Genomic DNA, 19,057 nt, shown 5'->3' with positions numbered 1-19,057 from the left:
AGGTCAGGGAACCCTGATTGCTCTTCGAGCAGATGAGGGAGGGGGACTTGATCGGGGGGAGGGGGAGGGAAATGGGAAGCGGTTGCGGGGAGAAGGCAGAAATCCTTAATAAATAAATAAATTAAAAAAAAATTATAGTTCATAGAAACCAATTAGGTTCAGCCAGTGAGGGACAGAGTACACCCAATGAATATGTTTGGACTAGCAGAAAATTTAAAAAAATTAGAACGTCGCTACTTACATCCCATCGTGAAAATTGATTAGGATAGTGGTCACTGATAGCCAGAAGCCTTAGTTGAAGGGTGGGTGCAGATCTCTGGCTGGTGGTACCTTTGAGCCCTGTGATCGAGTGTGGTGTGGCTAAAAGTGGGACAAGGCAGGCACATGCCTCTTGATGTCTCGAATTTGAAGCACACGGTACCTCCTGTGTAGCATTCTTGTCAGACAAAGACCTGAACTCTGGAGCTACTTCCATTTGCCAAAAATACAGGGGATAAAAGAACCAGTTAAATTACAACACAAGGAGGTAAATAGGCAGAGTCAGAATGTGGGACATTTTCTAAAGCTGCTAACCTAGTTTCTGTAGTAAGTTAACCTTGGCGGGGAGGAGACTGCACTAAGTTATAAGAAACTTTAAAGAGGGAGGTAAGTGTGTTGTCCCTGTTTGGATCTGATTTAATAAACCAACTCTAATGAGTCCTTTTTCTGTACGGAAGGAAATTTAATAGAGCTGGATACTGGATGAGGGGCCTTAATCTTGGTAGGTGTGACAATGACATTGGGTTACATAAGGAAATATATATTTTCAAAGAGCCCATGAGTCCTTTGTAAATCTGAGCTGGATTCTTCTTGTCGTTTCGGAGAACACTCCAGTGGTTTTTCATCTGTGGCTATTGTTTTCATGAACAACAACAACAACAGGTAACTATGTCCTCTACTGGAAGATCCAATCTGGGGATGGCTTATCTGGTAAACAGCTTGCCATAGAAGCCTGTCGACCCAAGTTCAATCCCTGGAACCTGCAGTAAAGGAGAGCCCTGACTCCTGAAATCTGTCCTCTGACCTACACACAGTTGCTGAGGTGCAGGATGTGAGCATGGATGTGCACACGCACACACACACACATATGCACTACCACCACCACTAACACTGATGATGATGACGATGATGATGGTGGTGATGATGATGAGCACAAATTTGAAAGGAAAGCCCAATCTGGTCTTGGTTCTTGAACCTAAACTAGAAAATTTTAGTCAAGTTTTAATTTCACTACAGTAAGTCATAGAACTAGTTACTATGTATCTATAGTACACCTATTATACCAAGCTCACACTCTGGACAGCCTTCTCTTCTCCCTGGCTCTTCATTTTCTTAGCTGGTCTGTGGGTATCCGCTGAAGGAGACTGACCCTGGTCAAAGCTCTGCCCTGTTTCTTGATTTATCGTAGGGATTTGTGGTGTGCTATACATTACAGGAAATACTTCCCATTTAAAAAATTTGCTTCTGCTCATCCTGAGGAATCCTTCTTTGTGGTTGTAACAGTTGGGTTTCTGTGGTGTGTAGCTCTCGTTTTATTCATTTAAAAACTAGATGGAAGCCAGGCAGTGGTGGCACATGACTTTAATCCCTATTGGAAGGAAGAGACCAGGGCATCTCTGAGTTTGAGGCCAGCCTGGTCTACATAGTGAGTTCCAGGAGATCCAGAACTACCCTACTGAGAAACCCTGTCTGGAAAAAAAAAAATCAAAAACCAAACAAACAACAAACTTCCCCCCAAAAAAACTAGATTGAAGCAAGGCACACACCTGTAATCCCAGGATTTGCAATGAGGAAGCAGGAGGATCAGGAGTTCAAGATCGTCTTTAGCAGCAAAGGTGTAATCTATCGGTTATATTAGCCCCTGTGTAGACAGAAATTTCTGCCCCACCCAGTCCTGCTGCCGTTCAGTCCCAACCCAAATAAGCATACAGAGGCTTATATTAATTATAAACTGTTTGGGCTATTGCTCAGGCGTATCACTAACTAGCTCTTACAACTTAAATTCACCCATAATTCTTGTCTAGGTTTAGCCATGTGGCTTGGAGCCTTTACTCAGTAAGGTATTCTCATCTTGCTTTCTCCACATCTGGCTGGTGACTGACTCTCTGCCTTTCCTCTTCCCAGAAATCTCCTAGTCTGGTTGTTCCTCCTATACTTCCTGCCTGGCTTCTGGCCAGTCAGCATTTTATTAAACCAATATGAATGCAAATCTTTACAGTGAACAAGAGCATTATCCCAAAGCACCCCTCTCTGGAAAAACCAAACCAAGGAAACACCCATCTGTACTGCACCTGGGTACTTCCCATTTGTTGGGCACGGTGAGAAGATTAAGGAGATATCTAGGGCGTTTGTGTCTTCTCTCAAGCTGTTCATACCTGCTCAAAAGGAGAAATGAAGAGCTACAAATGAAGACATGCACTCCAGTGAGACGTCTGATAACTGGGCTCAAAGGGTTGATGCTATTCTGGTCTAATAGAAGGAAGAACCTTTGACAGGGCTTTTCCACCATGAATGACAGAAACTTCTGTTGGAAAGAACCACATGTCTGGAGTCAGGCAGTTCTGGATAAATCTGTTAATATTAGCTCAGTTGTTTCTTGGTGCTTTCATTTGTAGACGTGAGATAAATAATAACATTTAATTGTTAAGACTAAATAAGGTGTTACTGAAAGTGAACAATGTAGTGTCTACAACTGAGGAGGAATAATAATAAAGAAAATGTAAATGTGTGCCGTAGTTAAGACATGAGCAAAGATGTCACACCACCTAAGAATACACTGAAGCAGGTCTTTACACACATTGACTTGGCTGACCTCATCTCAATCTTGGTTCTAGGCCTTATCTTCTTGGCTTCTGGAATTCCAGGCTTGTCAGAGCTCCCACAAAAGATTCGATTTATTATATTTTAGACTTCCAAAAGAAACCAGAGTCACTTTTTACAAGGGGAATTGCTTATTTCCTCATTATTTAAAACTTTTATTTTCCCAACCAGGCACCTCCCTGGTTATGTGTAGGGAAGCCACACGAGGAGGTTGGTACGGTTTGCAGCGCCTGAGAAGAGCAAGTGGTGTGGCTAAACAAGACCCTTTGATGCACTGGGATGAAATACTCTTACAAACTAATCCTACTTAGAAAAATGGTGTAAAAGCCCTTCTCCACACGATCAATCTAAGAAAATGCAACACTTTTGTTTGAATTTAGGCTCTCTTCCCTCAGAAGCCAAAGTTCTTATAAATATATATAGTTAACCAATTTCTTCTCTTAGATTCCATGTTGACTACTGGCTGTTTTTCTGCAGTCGGTGTTTAATGTTGTGGGCAAGAATTAACTTTTCCTACAGATGGTCTTCTTCCAAGTGTGTTGCCTTGAAATCATTCTCAAGTTTAGTTTATTCCTAGAATACACGAGGAATAAATTGATGGAAATCTTTTGGTTTTCTTTTAGATGTAACTCGATAATTCTGTCTCACCTATTAGGTATTATATTTAAGTTTTGGTTTTAAAAGTTTGCAGGACTGGGGACTGTAGTTTAATAGTAGAATACTTGCCTGGTGTGTACATGCATGCACAGACTCACATGCACGCACGTGCGCGCACACACACACACACACACACACTCATGATCTACTACTATAGGGCAGAAGGTGTGATGAGGCTACATAGTAATCACAGCTCTGGTTTCCAACAGTCAGCAGTTAACTTTCCTGTTTGCTGTATTATCAGCAGGCATGAGCATCTTCTGTTGTGTCTATTAGAAAGCAAACTCATGCCTTAAGATCAGAATTGTATCCCATCATTTGCAAAGTGCCTTTCAGCTGTTTTATGATTCTATAACACTAGTTTATCCACTTGCGGGGTTTGGGCTCTAATATCTCGATACATGGCTTCTTTCACATTCCTTTATGTTTCTACATATTTGGCATCTCTTTCTTATGCTTAAGTATTCTCCAATGTCAAGTAGAATAAATTGTAGTCATTTGAATCTTGATCATGATTTGTGTAATTTTACACTTGGGAATTATTTTCAAAGTTCTTAGCACTTCATATGTTTGGAAAACTATATATATATATATATATATATGGTTTATCTGCATGTATGTCTGTGCCCAATGTGTGTGCCTGGTGCTCACAGAGGCCAAAAGAGGGTATCAGATTCCCTAGGACTGGAATGACAGACAGCTGTGAGCCACCACGTGGGTGCTGGGAATTGAGCCCAGGTCCTCGGGAAGAGCAGCCGGTGCTCTTAACCACTGAACTTTCTCTCCATCCCTGGGAAGCTTTTAACACGGTCCTAATTTAGTTTACCATTATGTAGCTGCGTTTTTGTGTAGTTATTAATGAAAGCTGTTAATTTCAATAGTGATTTCTTCAGTGAACTATGAGATGCTTGCTTTGCTATTTATTCTTCATTCTTCATTCCGCCTGTGCCAGAACACCTTCCTATAACTAAGTTTTACTTTTATCTATCCTGTGATATATTGTGTTAGTATTCTATAAAAAGAAAAAAGGACTTAGTCCTGGCCAGTGTGTATGCCATGTTCTTAACTACCCATCTTTGTATGCCAGAGCTTAGGGAAAGAACAATAAGGCAGTCTTGCATGCGTTACGAAAGATGTTTTTAGACTGTTCTCTGTCCATGCTGAATATATCTTTAATAAAACCTCCGCTAATACCACACCCGAGAGCATGACTATGAAGCACTTTCTCAGGATGGGGCTAATAAAAGACTCAAGGAATTTCCCCCTACATTTTTCTGTTTTCATCCCTGAGCGCTAGGCATGGCCAGCCTTGACTTTGGAGCCATCACGCTGTTTCCATTCACTTCTAAATGAGGAATGCAGTCTTTATTATGCCCCCTGTATTGCTTATAATGAGAATGGCCTCTGTTGGTTCATATAGTTGAGTTCTTAGTCCCCAGTTGGTGGACTAGTTGGGAAGGATTAGGACGTGTTGCCTTTTTTGGAGGAGGTGTGTCACTGGGAATGGAGTTTGAAATTTCAGAAACCCATGCCGTGCCCAGTTAGTTTTCTCTGCCTTCTCTCAGATACTGCTCTAGCACCATGCCCGCCTTCCTTCCTGCCTGCTGCCATGCTCCCCACCGTCTTCTCCAGGATATCCGTGGACTCTCTGAAACTGCAAGCCCCCAATAAACTCTTCTATAAGTTGCCTTGGGCATGGTGTCTCTTCACAGGAACAGAGACATAACTACGACACCCCAATCTTTGCCTCTTGAGAGACACACCTTGTTGACTCATTTCTAGAGACTGCAAGAAGTCATGAGATGACTGACACACAAGTAGCTTGTGAACAGCCTTTCCCTTTCTTCAGCCACTCACCCTTGGGAAGCCATTTTCACTAAAGCCGTTTGCAGACCGCTCCCTGTGGACGGTAGGAAAAAAGAGTGGCAAGCAAGCTGCGGTCTACTCACAGGTTCATGCACGGCCTCAGAAATGAAAGTCGAACGGGGCCAACACAGTGGTGGTCCTTGAGACACCCCAAGTCACCACCACCCAGCCCAGCCTCTCCTGCTCACTGACCCACAGAAGGGAACTGAGGTTTTTCCTAGTTCAGTGATTTAAGTCTGGAAGTAATTTGTTGTACAGTAGTAGATGATTAATACACTGTGTGGGCTCTGGTAGCCTGACCTGATTTACCTGAATCCATTGGATCTTTTACATTCTTCCTTTTTGTTTTAGTCTAAGTCCTGTGTTTGGTGATTGTCTTCTTGGATTCAGCCAAGGGCAGGCTGACCTGCAGACGCCAGCTTCTTTTCCTACTGAATCTGAAGAGTGGTTGGGCCAGGTGGTTTCTGAATTCCTTTCCTTCTCTGCTTCTATATTTCTTTCCAAGCTCTGCTTCAGTTTCATCGAAACAATAAGTCTGAGTGCTGTTAGAGTTGGCCAGTTGTTTTGAAGAGACAGATTATAATTGTACAACTTCATGGGTTCTATTGTGTTTTGGTACACTTGACTTAAGACACTGGGGTTATCCAGCATTTGAAGTATTCGTTCTGGCAGCTCAACTTTCCAGACAACAGGTTAGACTCACAGGGTGACGGAACTGTATCTGTCTTGCTAGACACCACAATTCTCAGCTTCCAAAATGGGTCCTTTCTCCCTCATCTGCAAATGCCCTTTTATCCTGGCCATATTGATCTTGTTAAAGTGACCCCAAGAAAATCAGAAGCAGAAATATAACAGGAAGTCAGAAAGTGGGAATGGCAGAAAACTCTGTAGATGAGATGACTAACTTCTCAATCCAAGATTTATAGAAACTGATGGTTGTGTATATTGTAGGCTCACTGGTTCAGGAACTGTACTCTGTAGGCTCTTTAGGCTCACTGGTTCAGGTACTGTACTCTGTAGGCTCACTGGTTCAGGTACTGTATACTGTAGACTCACTGGTTCAGGTACTGTATACTGTAGACTCACTGGATCAGGTACTGTATACCGTAGACTCACTGGATCAGGTACTGTATACCATAGGCTCACTGGATCAGGTACTGTATACTGTAGACTCACTGGATCAGGTACTGTATACCGTAGACTCACTGGATCAGGTACTGTATACTGTAGACTCACTGGTTCAGGTACTGTATACTGTAGACTCACTGGTTCAGGTACTGTATACTGTAGGCTCACTGGTTCAGGTACTGTATACTGTAGACTCACTGGATCAGGTACTGTATACCATAGGCTCACTGGATCAGGTACTGTATACTGTAGACTCACTGGTTCAGGTACTGTACTCTGTAGGCTCACTGGTTCAGGTACTGTATGCTTTAGGCTCACTGGTTCAGGTACTGTATACTGTAGGCTCACTGGTTCAGGTACTGTATACTGTAGGCTCACAGGTAAGCATGAGGACCAGGGTTTGGATGCCAGGTAGTCTGGCTGCCCATCTATAATTTTAGGCTAGCAAAACTAGCAATATTATCAACCTTTGTTTGGTTAGGAGACCCTGCCTCCATTAGTAAGGTGCCCCTATCCAGCTTCTTTTAGCCTATTGCCCTGCCCATCTTCCTGCCTTCACGCGAGGTCCACACAAAGAACACAGCCCCCTACTGAGTATCCAATGTGTATGTATATACATTCAGTACTTACCTATGTATGGGTTTGCGTGTGTGTTTGCATATGGGAGCCTAAGGTTTATCTTGCAAACCACCTGTGACCACTCTTCCACAGACTTCCAATGAAAAGGGAAGGAGTATGGAAGATGAACCCTGGAGCTCGATCTCCCACCCTTCCCCTCCTCTTTGCCCCACAAATATTACCTTTCCTCTCACGCTCATAATTCCTTCCCTCAGTCCCTGTACACCCCTGAGTGAGATATTATACTTAAGGAGATTCTTTGATTCTCCCTCCTCTGTCTATAACAGAAAAGATAAAACCCAGATGCTATCTGGATAGGCAGCTCATACCACATGTTTAGGAAACAGTGATTGCTAGGCCACAGCTTCTGTCATTGTCTAAGGTTTCCTCGCCTCTGGGGCTCACCTGATGTCTCCAAGAGAAGCGGCAGCAGGTTCACAGCACCAACAGAGCCCACACCTCTGTCCTTAGGAGCATCGGAGGGCACAGTCGGGAGATGGAGCAAGACCACCCTCTCCTCATGGAGCCCTTTGCCTTTGCCCCTCCCATCTAATTCCTCCCCAAGAGTGGGTAGCTTAGACCAAACCCTAAACCAGAATCACAAAAGAAAACCTATGAGGACTGCCTGTCCCAGATCCCGGCCGGGCCTTGTAAACGGTCACCTGACTAAAACAAAAAATATCGAGGACGCGTACCTGTCTGTTTGCTAACCAGTGTTTTCCCGCTCTCTTTTTACATTATGCCCTCTGGCACTCTGTGCTTCACAGTCCTCGATCACCAGGGTTGTTTTTGTTTTGTGTTAAGTATTTGTAATATACAAGGTATTGGGCTAAATGAAGACCAGAATCTGTAGCACTTATGCAGAGTAAACAATAGGAGAATCTAGTGGGAAAGGAAAAATAGCCCAGAGGCTTTTGTTTGGAACGTATATCATGTTTATTAAAATCAGTAGACGAGACGACTGTGAAGCTAAGTGACGGCATTGGTATGCGCGCGGCACGGGCTGTCCAGCCTTGTTCCCAGCCTGCCTGTGTGTTGATTCTGAGCACTTTTGACCTTACAAGGTATATTATAACCTGGACTGCTGAGCAAGAGCTGGTTACGATTTCTCATAAAACGATGATGTTGGAGCAGTTGAGTCCTTTCTGTTTGAGGCCCTGTGCTTAACACAGGAACGCATCATGAGAATAATAAAAATGTATAGGGTCCGAAGGCCCATGGTGGAGGGTTATATTTTCCAAGACTCAAGGATAACGACACTGGAATTTTTATTCTTTAATTGGTAACCAGGTTTTCATATCTTTAAACTTTGACCTATTTAAAAAAAAAACTGTGCATGTATCTGATAAGTGGTAGTATAGATTTAGACTTTGTAAGTTTTTTTCCCCATTGATTATTTTATGAAAATCTTAACTACATGCTCCCAATCCAGTTAAATCATTTTCTTTGTTATGGCTTGAAAACTTTTTGACTTTCCAGAAAAGAAAACAATGTTCAGTTTTAAACCGGAAGAGCCAAGTGTACTATTTTTATTTAACTGAGAAAATGTTTTTAAATATTGTGACTTGTCCAGACATAATGAACGTGTGCTGGGGATGAAGGTGAGAATAGAGCCAACACATGTTATGGTGTCTCGTGCACCTCTGTTGTGGCTCCTCTCATCAGCACAGTGATTGCCCCGGAGGGCTTCAGAATGGAGAGTTCCTGTAAGTGCACATCTGTTGGACTCTCCAAACAATCCTGCAGTATACACTTAAATATTTCTGAGGTTCCCTTTATGTGTTTGAGTGGAAGATGATAGAAAAGCTAACAGATGGCCAACAGGAGTATTTAGTTGACAAGGGAAAAATTATAATTTAGCTGCTGTAGTTCTTGAGGGAAAAAAAAAAAGCTGAGTCAGTAGAAACTCGCCGTATGAAAATCTTGGAACTATTTTTCTGCTGAAATGTTTTGTTTACATTTGGGGGGGCAGGGAAAGGGACAGGCAGATAGGAGGAGACAAGGGGAGGCAGGGTCGGGGGACACAAACATGGTGGTCTGGAGATTTGAACCCTTATCTAGAGTTTTTTGAAAATGTATGTTCTTTGCACTTTGCCAAGGGTTTCTTTCCTGTTGACCTTTGTCACTGGAAGAATTTCTTAATGCTCAAAGCAGTTTTTCCTAGTAACCTTAGCTCTAAGAATGCTGCTACCCTGAGTCTGCACGTTTGAACACGTCAAAATATTTTCTCGTCAAATTAAGTTTAATCTTCTCCTTAATGCCCCCTGCCGTGTCAGGGAGAACGTTGTAGCAAGGACCAGAAATCAAGTTACACAAATGCTCTCTAACTAGGGAAGTCTGTTCAGTGCTAAGTAAAAATATATTGGCCAGTCTATTAATCGTGGTGCCTGTTCCTAAACACTAAATTCCTGAATATTTGGGGGTGAAAACACTCTATCCATTTCAGAAACAGCTAGACTTTTTCCAGAGTCTCCTTAGACAAAATTATGACAGGTGAGCCTTTCAAAATGTCTTCCAGTGAAGAACAGTTGACAGGAAGCATAGTGGCCATTCCTGAGATGCTTCGCAGACGGGAATTGTTGTGGCGCTTTGTTAATATCAGTCCCCTTTCACAAGTTCCCAGGAGCACAGCCAGGAACACAGATTTGTGAAAGTCACAGTGATGAGTATACAAAAATGAGAACAGCCGGTTTTGTTTTGGTTTGTTCTTTTCTTAGTAAAGACTGAACCCAGGACCCCACACATGCGAGGCCAGTATTCTATGACCGAGCTATTTACCTTCTAAATTGTATTTTGAGATAGGAGCTCACCATGTTGCCCCTGGTGGCCCTGAGCTTACAATCCTTATGCCTCAGCTAGTATTGGAGTACCACCACGCCCCCTACCAGACACCGTTTGTTTATAGAACCTCATCAATTAATTTCTTAAAAGTAGACATTTTTATAGACTCTGACCATGTTCTACACCACACATCTAAGATTTAATCCTCTGCTAATCAATATAAACTAGGTATACCTGTTCATATACATTAAGATTATTGAGTTACCTTATAAAGTGAAAGGTTTGAAGAGGGCTCCAGGGTTTGACTATTGATGGGCACAAGGGATTGTTCACCGGTAGTGAAAACTGAGCAGATTTCAAAGATAAATAAACCCCCAGATTGAGGCTCCCTATTCTGTGTTCTCAGGTTCTTCTTGCCAGCAAGGAAAGAATTCAGAGTTGAGACAAACTGAGTGACTGAGAAGACATTTATGAGGGCAAAGGTACATTGAAGGGCACAATACATTGCTGGGCTGTTTGTATAACGTATTCCCTGGGCACGCTTGAACGAAGGGAGAATTATCTTGGGTTATCGAGGTGAGGCTACAGAAATGGTTCTAGAAAGGGGTTCGTTCCCCTTTACCGTCCTCAGAGGGGAATTCCAGCTGTGACGTGTGGGAGCAGGCAACTTTGCAAGGTCAGCAATACACAACTGTTATTTTAATGAAACTTAGGACTGTTGGCAGGTGTGTTGGTCCCAGCTAGTTTGTGGTAGTCTTGTGTCTTTATGGTACGAGCAATCACAACATTCCCTGCTGTACCACGCCTCTGTAGGGGCAGCGGCCTCTAGCCACTATGTTTGGCTCTTGATAGCCCTGTGACTGTTTGACCTGCATCAATGGGAGGGTTCTACAATGAGCATGGTAACGATTGCACAGCTCTGTAAGTTTACTAAAATCATTGGCACAATTGAATTCTTCAGATGCGTTAATTTTACAGTATGTAAATTATACATCATTAACTTGTAGGAAATGTAAAAATGTATGACTATAGCTGATCACAGAACTCATAAAATCTAAGAAGAGTTAATATTGATTAAACAGAGAAGTTCTTAAAGCACTTTTATTTCCTTCCCTCCTTCTTTCTCTTTCTTCCTTAAAGACAGAAAAACCTTCCTGGGCCTTTGGTGGTTTGTTAAAACATGCTGTTCGTTAAGAATGCTACAGCATGGGATTGGAGAGATGGCTCAGCAGTTAAGAGCAGAGGACTCAGGTTCAGCTCCCTGCACCCACATGGCAGCTTGCAACCATCTCTAATGCTAGCTAGTTCTAGGGAAACCAAAGCTTTCTTCTGACCTGTGGGGCACTAGACATGCACACAGTATACATATATACATGAAGACAGAATACTCATATGGATAAAAATAATCTTTTTTCAAAACAGTAGTGCAGCAGAAGTCTTAATGGACATCTTCATTGCCCTGGTTGCCTGTGTCCTGTTGTCTGTACTATTTGTGCCAGCATTGGACATTGTTACTGAAAATAGTGTCATTTTATATGAATTTAGTTAAATACAGGATAAGGTAGAGTAGGCAAGGAATTAGGGAATTGGGAGAGAAGGCAGCTAGATTCTTAAGAGGCAGCTTAAGACTTTCAAATGCTAACATTTCAGCAACACACTGCTTGTGTCTGTTTAGTTAAAAAGGATCCAAGGAGCTGCTTGGGGCCCTACAGTGACCATAGCGATAAAAAGGGTAAACCGATTACACTAACACAATTAGCTGTGCCGTCCTGGCTCAAAGCTAACGAAAGGTAATCTATTTTGGTCCATAAAGAACGGCCTTTTAAGTGACTGCAGAATTCAAACCAACAGGGATGGAATTCAGCTAATTATTTCTTCCTTGGCCCAGACAAAGGAGGTCGGGTGCAGTTTTGACTCCTCCAGCAGAATACAGTTAGTGGCCATCTCGGGAAAGTCAAAGGCTGGAGGTGCCCAGCTCTTTGCTTTCTCTGTGTGCCCACCATGACCTCCCAAGGCATTCTTGCCTTCCTATGCTATTTAAATGTCCCTTGTCCTTTCCTCTGGTCTCCAGTTCACTCTTCAGGAAGGTGCTCTCGGCAACCTCCCTTTCTTAAATCACAAGTCCTGACTTCCTAAGGGATTGAGTGAGCGAAGGTAGGAGTCCTGAAGAGTGTGACATTTCTAAAGTGCAAAGGCCAAAAATTAGTTTGAAATCGAGTGTGTAATGAATCTGAGTTGAGTTCTTTCTGGTGGTATTTGCTTGTGTTGAGTCACATGGCTGCAGCCTTGGTTCTGAAAGCCCACTGGTACCGGGCCATGCCTTCGTACCGCGTGGCACCAGTGAATGCCGCCTGAAATACCGCAGCTAAGATTTCAGACTGCTGTGTGTTATGAACTGCAGTGGTTTTGCTGTCCATGCGTTTTCTGCTCCTTAGAAGCATAACTGGGAAGCAAAGACAATATCGTCATTCTTCAGCATGTACATATCCAATTGGTGTGTCTATGGGTTGTACTGAGTTGCGAAGTTTTATTTTATTCATTTAAGATTTTTATTAATAGCCAGGTGTGGTGCCACACACCTTTACTCCCAGTAGGCTGAAAGCAGAAGCAAGAGGATTCCTGAGTTCAAGGCCAGCCTGGTCTATAGAGTGAGTTCCAGGACGGCCAGGGCTACACAGAAAAACCCTGTCTTGAAAACACCACCACCACCACCACCACCACCACACATACACACAAAAATAATAAAATAATAATAATATTTTTGCGTATGGGTGTTTTACCAGCATGTGTGTCTGTGTGCCAGTTGTGTGTTTGATGTCTGCAGAATCCAGAAGAGGGCTTCAGAGCCCCTGGACCCAGACTTATAGAACCAGCTATCACGTGGGTCCGGGGAATCCAACCTGGGTCCTCTGGAAGTGCTCTTAACTGCTCAGCCATCTCTCCAGCCCCACAAACTTTGATTTTAAGAACTGGTATTTGAGTTTCATTTAAAAAATTTTTTTAAATGAACTTCGTCTTGGAATTAGTAGGACAGAATTTCCAGTAATTTCAGACATGGCCCTAAGCACACTTCAGCCACTTTCCTGCCTTATTTTTATGTGAAGGAGCGTTGGCAGCCTTGATGGTTATGAATCAAAACAGTAATCAGCCCTGAAAACTGCTGAAGATGTTCTACCCTTCAGTATCTTGTTCAGCCAGGATTTAATTATTTTTATAAAATTAAACAAGCACATCAATCTCATGAATATTTAAATTTGCCTTTGTCTTTAATAAATGATAAATTTACATATATACCAAAGAATTGTTCTAGAATAAATTACTGTGTGACTTACTGTCAGTAAATGTTTGGTTTGTATACTTATTTTATATACCTGTGTATATGGAGTTGCATAAGAATTTCTTTTCTTTCTGTTTTTGTTTTTTTGTTTTGTTTTTTGAGACAGGGTTTCTCTGTGTAGCCTTGACTGTCCTGGATCTCCCTCTGTAGACCAGGGTGGCCTTGAACTCACAGAGATCCACCTGCCTCTGCCTCCCAAGTGCTGGGATTAAAGGCTTATGCCACCACTGCCTGGCAGAGTGAGAAGAATTTAATAAGCCTTTGTCTGAGAGACATTGCTAACCCCAGGCTGAGGTGACTTTTCAGTTCTCCGGCGACAGATGCACAACTGTAACTCAAACCTACCCCGAGATGCTTGGAATTTTGTATATGATTTTGAAAATTCATAATATAAAAAAATCATTACATAATATAATATTGTGAATAGTATATCAATAATATAAATATACTAATAAATTATATATAATAATATTAAGAATTAAGCTTTGCAGTAAAAGGCTTTAGCTATTTTAATCTTGTGGAGAATTTATTTTTCATAAAAATATAAATTAAATGCCTCCAGAAAAATCTTTTGTGAGGGTGGGGATCTGGTCTTTTCAAGTCACATGTCTTATAATCCTATCCTTCATTGTTCCTTCCCCAGTTAATTTTATCTTGGTCTTTAAATTCTTTGGGAAGTGAGTATGGCCGGATCTCAGCAAAATACTCAGAAGCTGTACTGGATCAGTGTAAATCCATCCAATTACATTTGAATTTGACAGCTTTACCGCTAAACCGAGCCCAGAACTTTATGAGCTTTCACAGAAAACAGGTGTGAATGATCTGGGACTATCCCTGAAGGCCTCGCACACTTGCTACTGATAGGTGGGAAGGTAGGAAGAGCTCATCCCTGCGGTGGGCCCCTCCCCTCACGTTGCTGAGGGAGGGTCCATTTTTCTATGGGATGGTGTGTTGACTTGTAAATCTTGCCAAACATTATTATTCCTTCATTCTTCTTTCCCCCTCCCTGAAACAAATGAAATGAAGAACCGTCTTGTTGCAACATTTAATCGATATATGAACAAATTAATATTAATATGGTTCAGAAAGGCCAACAGTAATCAGCCGTCTCTGGTTTAATCATGGTGGAATACGTAGAGATCACTCCTGCTTGCCTGTCAGGTTTGCTGTGGTTGTGTTTCAGAGACAACCCTGTGCAGTGACACTTGGTTAGCAGTTTGGTTTAATATTGGAAGCATGTTTACTGTTTGGGTTATTTTAAATCAGTCACTCAAGTGAAAGGCCACCACAGTTCTGATGTCCATTGTCACCGTAGGCTCTTTCAGAATCTACATTTTGTTTGATGTATGTACTTTATGGTATTCAATGATAACACGGTAAACATAAATAAAAATAAAAAAATTCATCCCCAATCTTAGATATAGATAGAAACAATTTAAGATCAGAAGATCAAATCAGTTGTTGCTCCCTGGTGATTAACTTCAGAAGTTAATATCCATTTTATATCATCCAGCCTCTGGTTAGCACCTACTGGTGCCTTCAACAAATGTGTTTGGAGACTGAATTCCATGGCAAGTCTTCAAAATCCACCAGGCTGTTTACTCTTTGGAGAGACTATGATGAGATGGTTTTCCTTGTGAGTTCCTTTCTAAAAAAGGAATGGCATCTTCATGTGATAACTCGGTGTGGTGGTTTGAATGAGCAATCCCCCCATAAATCTTGGGTATTTACTACTTAGTCTCCTGTTGATACTCTGTTTGGGGAGGTGTGGCTTTGCCAAAGGAGGCATGTCACTAGGGGCACACTTTGAGGTGTCAAAAGCTGCAAGCTGAGTGTTTCCCATGAACTCTCTCTGCCTTCAGACATGAGATCTCAGCTCCAACTACCCACTACCGTGTCTTTGCTCTGCCATCAGGGACTCTAACACTCTGGAACTGTATGCCGAACTAAGTGTTTTCTTTTGTGAGTTGCCTTGGTCAAGGTATTTAATCACAGCAGTAGAAAAGTAACTGGGCCGCTCATGGCTTGTCTGCTTCTTAGTAGCAGTTCCCAAACCATGCTGGTTTTTGAGCTTGTATCAAAGAATGAAGTCTTCTTCTTCAATACTCAGGAAAAATAGAGTTCTTCGAGTGTCCAGCTTTCCCCAGAGTTGAAGTGCTTCGCCCTGGGAAATTGCTTTGCACGCTTACAATACACACCCAGTGTCTCCTGCTTGGTTTCTGCTTTCAAAACACTATTATTAATAGTTACCATTTGTGTTTTATCTAGCTTAGTATTGTCCAGTTATGACTTAACTCTTGCCATTGGGCAAGAGCATAACATGGGCTTTCTCTTGGTACCTGGAAGGTAGCTCAGGGGGAGATTGTCTGCCTAGCACAGTGAGACCCTGCATTTCATGTAGGCCATAAAAAGGAAGGAAGAGGGTGAGGGGAGAAGAGGGGAGGGGAGGGGAGGGGAGAGGAGAGAAAGTGAGGGAAGATGTGGGTTGAGGAGAAGAGGGAGAGGGTGATGATGTTGAAAGTAAGGGAGGGAAGGAAAGGTGATGGGTAATGGACTGTGGGTAGGGTCATGATGGGTTGAGGGCAATGGGAAGGGAAGGACTTTGCCATTAGTACATCCTCTAATTGTCCTATACAGGAAACACTTATATTTACCCTTTTGTTTGATGATTCATGACATGACCGTATAGAGTGTGTCACTTACATCTTAATGATATTCACAGAAGGCAATAACAAGAGACAATTCTTTTTTTCCATTTTAAAGCACAAAAGCGTAAAGTTTCATTTGTCATTTTTTTTAAATATTTATTTATTTATTATGTATACAATATTCTGTGTGTATGCCTGCAGGCCAGAAGAGGGCACCAGACCCCATTACAGATGATTGTGAGCCACCATGTGGTTGCTGGGAATTGAACTCAGGACCTTTGGAAGAGCAGGCAATGCTCCTAACCTCTGAGCCATCTCTCCAGCCCCCTCATTTGTCATTTATTGTAATTTTTGTTTGATAATAGCAGAGCCCTCTCACCTTAGATATTAAATAATGGTTCTTTGAAATATTTAGGCTCTGATTCCTCAGGAAGTAAAGAGGCTCTTCCTTGAAATGTATTTGCTCCAAACTGATTAGTAACGTAAGGACTGAGAACTATGAGGGTGCCTCCTTCTCAGTTGTACTGTTTCTGGGGAAATGCAAGAGAGATTAGGGGACACCTCATGGAACTGTCAGCGTGTCTGTCACCTGGAGCTGTCTCTCTTGGTTCATACAACTTAGTCACCCTAAAGGCAAATCCGTGTTCACCTTCTTATCTGTATCACGTGGCTTTCTGTTGAAAGGTCATTTCTATATCTTTGTGTCATATTTGGATAATTAGATTGTTATAGCCTTAGTTAAATATAAAAGAGTATAGCTGGGGCGATTGAAGTTTTTATACTGGAGGCTATGTATCCTCAAAGGTGACTATCAATTCTATTTTAAAATTTTAATCTAATATTAAAATTATTAACCTACTGTCATCCAAGGGTAAAAAGAATCAGATGAAGCTGTGGTGGTTTGATTGAAAAATGTTCTCCACAGTCTCAGGCATTGGAAACCGTGGTCTGCAGCTGGTAGCATTGCTTGGGGAGGTTTAGGAGGTGTGGCCTCGCTGAAGGAATGTGTCACCAGGGGTGGGCTCTCAGTGTCTCTGGCTTTGCTTGCTTTCAGTTTAGTCTCTCAGCTTTGAACTGGTGGTAGAGGATTTGAGCTCTCTGCCTCCTGTTCCTGTCACCATGCCTGTGATTGTTTTTTGTTGATGTTGTTGTTTAGTAAGGTTTTCAAGGTTCACACATGTGTAGTGTGTTTCAGTCCTTCATTCCTCTTCATTGCTGACTGATCAAATGATATTCTGTATTTTAAAATTTCAAATCGTGTGGGTGTGTCTGTGTGTTTGTATGTGTACCGTAACACATGTAGGGAGACCAGAGAACACCTTGTGGGAGCTGGTTCTCTCCTCCTAGCACGTGGGTTCCAAGGGTGGAGCTCAGGTCAGCAGGCTTAGCAGCAACCACCTGCTGAGCCAGCTCACCAATCTGCTATCCAATATTCTATCCACTACTAGTTCATTCCTTTAAAATTTATTTCCATGGTTCGGCTACTGTTAGTCATGCCGCTAAGCATTTTTATACAGGAGTCTATGTGGACATGATTTCGTTTGTCTTGGATATTGTGAACAAGAATTCCTGGAAATAAGCTATGTCTGCAAAGGCCGATTGGCTGATGAGAACATCAGGGATGTGGAGAGCGTGGATTATTGCGGGCCCAGAGCCTAATTAAATTTATCTTGGGCTATCTTTAACGTACTTAATAGCTGGTCCTTGCACCGTCACCCCAGCCCCCACTGTGCCGGACCTAACATCCTGTCACCAACAGATAAAGTCAGACTTAAAAACCATTGGCTTAAGAAAGCCCTAGTCTAGCAATCAAAAGGCGAGAAATGCTCTCAGATAGCATCGGAGGGCAACGGCTGAGATTTCTCTGCTGTACTGTAACTGCGTACTTAATGTCTCCATCAGTGTATTTGCAAAGTGCCTTGATTATGACTTTGTTCTCTTACTGTAAAAAATTTCATGAAACGGCTTCCACATGTTGGAACATGGAATTCTAGATAACCTAAATCTGTGCTCCTAGGCCACAGTCTCTCAAATTTGACTCCAGAATAAACCATCTCTTGGAGGTATGAGCTGTGGTTTTTGTGCTGCTTGTACCATGGGTGGCATCTTGGGGTCACATGGTAACTCTAGTATTTAGCTTTTTGAAGCCTGCTGACTATTTTATAGAACAAATGCACTACTCTTCGTTCCCACCAGGAACGTGTAAGGGCTGCATTTCCTCCACATCTTTGCCAATATTTTTTATTATCCATCTGTTGGATTATAGCTATTCTAGGGGGTATGGAATAGTAGGATCTCATTGTATATTAGTGACTTCTTGGAACTGATGTGAAAAAATCCTGTCAGTGTAGTGATATCTGGTCAATGATGAGTCCTCTCATGTGGATTCTTTTATTAACTACCTTGTGAATAGTGTTTAGCTAAAGTTGTTTTCTTATTTACATAATCTCTATTTCTTCTTCTCCCAAATTGTGGGACTCAATTCCCAGTGCTGTTCTTGGGTTCACCAGCTCCACCCCATGCTGCGCACCACGCCCCCGTGTCTGTGCGCTGGCACCCAGTTCGCGAGCTTCGGGCAAGGTGGCTGGAGGTTGAGAATACAGACGCAGAGACAGACCGACTTGCAGACCTTTTAACTCTGATACCAAAGCCCCAAGGATGCCCTCTCTATTGTGTTCAGGGGCAGATTATATAGAGATAGCCACGCCCCAGCCAAACCCACCAGAAACCACTCTCCTGCCATCAGAAACTCCTGAAGTTCTCGTTCTCAGAGCAGCTGTAGGCACTCAGATCAGGGGAAAACAAATTGTTTACAAGAAATTAAGGATCTGGGGTCTCACTGCTCCCAACAACCCCAGACATTTCCCCTGTAAATACTGTAACAGGATCACCAGCTCCAGCGGCCAGCTGCAACACTTCCCCTCTGTAATTCTCCCACTCACGAGGCTGAGGAAGACGCTTTCCATGAATTTCTCTGTGAGTTCAAAGCCAGCCTGCACTACATAGTGAGTTCCAGGGCAGCCTGACGTATAGTTTGAGACCCTATTTCAAACTAAAAATGAATCCAAACATGTACACAAATACCCCAAAACAGACCCGTAACATCTTCTGTCTTCCCTTTGTCCGTTCTTCTCCTAGGAGGAGATTTTCTCAACAGAATGTT

The 19,057-nt window shown here is 42.4% G+C and overlaps 1 protein-coding gene across 7 annotated transcripts in view; it reads left to right on the top strand.

Annotated features, from left to right (window-relative positions):
• Positions 1-19,057, top strand: part of Sh3d19 (SH3 domain containing 19) — a 134,666-nt gene that overhangs the window by 27,354 nt on the left and 88,255 nt on the right. The gene's annotated exons all lie outside the window — the stretch shown is intronic.

Source organism: Microtus oregoni, unplaced genomic scaffold, assembly GCF_018167655.1.
Source record: "Microtus oregoni isolate MIOR12 unplaced genomic scaffold, Mior012 000010F_ref0000083, whole genome shotgun sequence".
NCBI lineage: Eukaryota > Metazoa > Chordata > Mammalia > Rodentia > Cricetidae > Microtus > Microtus oregoni.
The sequence above is the reverse complement of the archived record's forward strand: the minus strand, read 5'-3'. Positions and strand labels throughout refer to the sequence as shown.